This window comes from Penaeus monodon, chromosome 5, assembly GCF_015228065.2.
Source record: "Penaeus monodon isolate SGIC_2016 chromosome 5, NSTDA_Pmon_1, whole genome shotgun sequence".
In the NCBI taxonomy this organism is placed as follows: Eukaryota; Metazoa; Arthropoda; class Malacostraca; order Decapoda; family Penaeidae; genus Penaeus; species Penaeus monodon.
The window spans coordinates 35,263,172-35,268,171 of record NC_051390.1 but is presented as its reverse complement, the minus strand read 5'-3'; positions in this window follow the sequence as shown (position 1 = coordinate 35,268,171).

The window sequence follows — 5,000 nt, the reverse complement described above, 5'->3', positions numbered from 1 at the left end:
AGACATATTACTTAGTCCATTATATATCCACACATTAATCTAGAAATAGTCCCAAATTCTACTTGATCCACATTATCCACAGCACATTCCCGTCCACTATGGTCCATCAAGATAAGGCACTAAATCCCTTCAACTGGGCTTACCAAGATGAGCCTTAACAATGACATGGCTAATGGATGCTACTCCGAAATCTAGCGCGCTGTTGTCTATCACTGAGCATCTTTTATTCCTGACATGGGAGCCTATCCGGTCACACCCTTCACAGTTATTATGAATATAATATAATTTATTTTCACTAAAGATACCTGCACCAGGACTTTCCTGTGTCCCAGCAAATTTTCAACACTGTATATATGCTTCATGATATATATTGCAATCACTTTGAACTGCTTGTTGTTTTCGAACTCGTGACTTTTTTGCTTTTGTTAGTCCATTACGTGGTGTCACTTTGTCACAAGATGTTTTCAACACTTTGATGTCATGGTGTGCTTCTATTTTTTGTATCTGCATCTTGTCCTGTTGAGCATATTTTTTTGTGTAGAATCCGCTTGAGTTCACGCAATGTTATTCTATTTTTGATGCCTCATCCCAGCTTATTTGTTTCACCCATTCATGTACCATCCATTTCACCCTTGTGTTGTTCACATGATAATGCCAATGTCAGGAGACTGAGAATGGATTTCATAGCCAGAGGAGCACGCTTCCATCTGGGCAGTGTGAGAGTTGGGAACAGTGGTGTTGTCCTGTGGGAGACAGACAACTTTGGTCAACATTCCATGTGCTTTGGCTTTGATAGCCTCCCTCAATTTCTGTAGCAGTGAAGCATAGTAAGCTTCTGTAATGGTAGTACCTTTTGCCAGGAAGTTCATCATCACTACTCCATGCTGATCTCAAAAGACTGTGAGTATGACCTATCCTGGCGAGGGTGTGACACATGCCTTTTAAGGTGTTGGTAGGTCAAAGTGTTTCCACTGTTTTGATTGGGCCTTAATTTCTGGATCCTAATGATGGACCCAAGATTTATGCAACATAAATAATATGTCAAAAAAGTTTTGGATTTCTTGGCGCATGACTAAAGGAGCCTTGGAACAATGGACATGTTACTGCTGGAAAGGTGTGAGTAGCCTGGAACCAATTGAGCAGACAACTTTTGTGTATGCAGATGGTCATGAATGATTTTGTTCTCAGATCCAACTCTAATCTTGATATATTGGGCTAGCTGACAAACAGTAATATGGTGTTCTTCCAAAATGGCAGAGTCCACTTGATGGATGGTGTCCTCATCCATGGCACACTTGGGTCGCCCTGTGATAGGATCCATTTCCACAAACCTTCAACCACACCTGAACTGGTGATGCCAATGTTTAACAATATCATAGGATGGGACATCGTCCCCATAAGTTGCTTTCATTTCATCGAATGTCTCTTGTGATGTGCAGCATTCAAGTATAAAAACCTAATCACAACTTACTGTACCTTCACTGCTAAAACAGAAAATGTGTTATAAATTAAGGAAACCAACACACGGTTGATTATTTAAAATTATCTGCCGCGTCAACAGCTAAGGTCATTAGTGGCGAATACCTTGTTAGATTGAAATGTTTAAAATTTTTAAACTTTAAAAATCTATCAATAAATATCCTACAATAGATATATTAAAAATCAAAGCATAAATATTACGCTCTAAATGTATAAAATAATTGCATAAACACTATGCATAATTAAATAAATTAAATTTATTGAAAATATTAGTCTCCCTAAGGGAACTAATGAGACCCTCATGTCACAATCCTCCCGCAATACATTTTTAAGCTCACAACATTTTCAGGTTTTGAACCATCTGTATAGCATCTGATCCTTGGTACTTAGAGGTATGTTGAAGAGATCTCTCCCCTTTCCCAATTCCAAACAAATCCAGCTCGACTTTATTAGGCCAAGGGGGGAACTGGGAAACCACCTCCTAGACAAAATGCAGTGGGTTTGCTCCTAAATAGAGGGAAGGATGGAATTTTCCTTGTTTGTGGAAATGCACAGCCATGGTCTTGCTTGGAGAAAATTTGAACCCATGGTAAGTTGCCCACTACACAACCTGATTCATTGCAGTCTGCATGTGTCCTTGCACATCCTGTAAGCTTCCTCCTGAGCAGTACAGTGTAAAGTCATCCACATACAGATTACATGAGACAGCACTTGGAACGACCCTTACAATGTCAATTATAGCAAACAGGGTCACATTTAAGACACTCCCTTGTGGGACCCCTTCCACCTGATCTTCCAAGTTAGAGAAACTGTTTCTCACCCAAACTCTAAATTGGACCTGGACAGTTATCATCACCTTCATGGCCGGTTGTACCACGCTTTACACACACTCTTGGTCATCCACTTCCTTTAAAACGGCAAGAGTTGCCTCCATGCCCATAACCCTGGCAGTGGAAGCACCGCATAGGTTTGGGCACATATGGCTTTACCTTGAGGTGGTACCATGCCAACTTCACTGATTCTGGAAGTACTAACTTCTCAAAAGTTAGAAGGACAGCTGGTGTCGACTGTTCCAAACCATCAACTTTCTTCCTAAAATGTTTTACTGCCACTACAGTAAGATCCATGATTGATAAACCATCAATGGTCTTCACTATTAGATGTTTACTAAATGAGATACTTTCATATTTACCAGATAAGATTTCCTTAATAAACAGAGGAGGACGTTTCTCCTTACCTGGTTTGGGAGCCCAGGAACCATTACGATTCCCATTCTTGCCCTTTGTAAGCTGGAAAGGTTCCAGAGTGACAACATGTGACGTTCCAGAGGGGTTGGCCAGGGGACTGCGTAGGTCGTCAGGGAGAGAACAAGTTCTTTGTAAATTTGTAGAAATCATACAACTTAGAAATCTTCATTTATTCACCCCCCCCCCTACCCACCATGGAGTCCAACAAGGGGAAGCTATAGTTGGGGCTCAAAATCTCCCAACAGTCACGGGGGTAGTGAGGATATATATGCAGCCACCATCACAGTGCTGATAGCAGTCGCGGGACCTATGCACTACCGGACTACTAGACTGTGTCTGCTTGACCCAAACCATATTTGACCAGCCGATTGACTTGATCGGACTTTGATCAAGCCACCTGTCTAACCAGAATAGAGGACCAAAGAGATGTGTCGCTTGCTGCAGGGCGCAGCGTGCAGCATCTCTCAACCTCCAGGACTCCTAGTAATATGGAACGCCACCCACGGAAAACACACGTGGGAGAGTTCTCCCTGGTACAAGATAGTCCTTGGTGCACCAGGAAGCCATTTTGTCTCATTCCTCACTGGTGACCCCTCCAGTATGGGTAGCCCTCTGGTCCGGCTCACCAGATCATTGGGACCTCAAGCCCCCCCCCCCCCCACACACACACACACACTGCGGCAAGGCAGCTCCCTTTAGGGGGGGATTAATACATGACCTATAGAGATGGTTATCATTATTCATGTCTGTCTGTGTATATGTATATATACAAACATTATATATATATATATATATATATATATATATATATATATATATATATATATATATATATACATATATATATATATGACTATGTACATATACATATATATATGTACATATATCTATAGATGCATATATATATACATATACAGTGTGTGTGTGTGGTGTGTGTGTGTGGTGTGTGTGTGTGTGTGTGTGTGTGTGTGTGTGTGTGTGTGTGTGTGTGTGTGTGTGTGTGTGTGAGAGAGAGAGAGAGAGAGAGAGTTTGGGTGTATTTGCGTGGCCGTCTTGTATACATGTATGTGCAAGAGCTAAAAAAGAGTGATGACAAAATACCAGACGAGGGGATTTCCTTCTACATTTAAAACTTTCCACCGCAGCATTTTGTTATTAATTTATATTAAATACACTTCTCACAAACCCTATCAATTTCTCTTCCGCGGAATATAATTAATGTTTTAAAAACATTTAGCAACAGATACAGATTTAACATAAATATTGTTGCGATGTTACGAAAAATATCGCTTTTATCCTAAGGCAAAGTTAATTACGTAAGATATTTCGGTCACTTATCTTAAAAAGTAAACACACACACACACACACACACACACACACACACACACACACACACACACACACACACACACACACACACACACATACACACGCATACACACACACACACTCATACAATCTGTGTGTGTGTAAATGTATACATATATATATATATACATATATATATATATATATATATTATATATATTATATATAATATATTATATATATGTATATATTATATATATATATATATATTATATATATATTATATATATATATTATATATAATATATATATAATATATTATATATATATATATATATATATATATATATATATATATATATATATATATATATTCTTCTGCCTGTATGTGTCCGAACGAAAAACAAAATAAAGTCAGCGGTGGAAGGTCCTATGGCAGCCGTCCTCGACACACGAAACACGGGAAAGCTATCACTAACAAGTTCCCGGCGCAGCCCGACGCAGCGGAGGCCAAGCTGTATTACAGAGTCGCGTTTGGCTCCCCGTCACACCGGTGGGTTTTCACTCCAGTTTACGAGCTCGCAGCCTGTATATTTTGGGAATTTCAAATGAAAAGCTCTCTTTATGGATTTGACCTTTACAACAAAGCAATATGCCGCGCATTCATGTCACCTAACATTAAACTGAATTAAATGAATTGACGTAGAGTTACAGAACATCTGTTTGGCTCTCGCTTGCATGTTTGCAGATTGGAATTCCACAGAAAAAAGTTGGATCAGATGACTGAACACTGTTAGCATTCCAGTTTTATTTCGAATTAGCGATAGGAACGAAATAAGACCCCTCTCCTTTAAGTGTTGGTAAATGTTTACTGTTGATATGGAGGCAAATTTTAACATTTAAATTTAGATTTGCTTAAGTTATGTTATTATTCAGTCTTGCATTCAGAGGAGCTTTATGCAATCA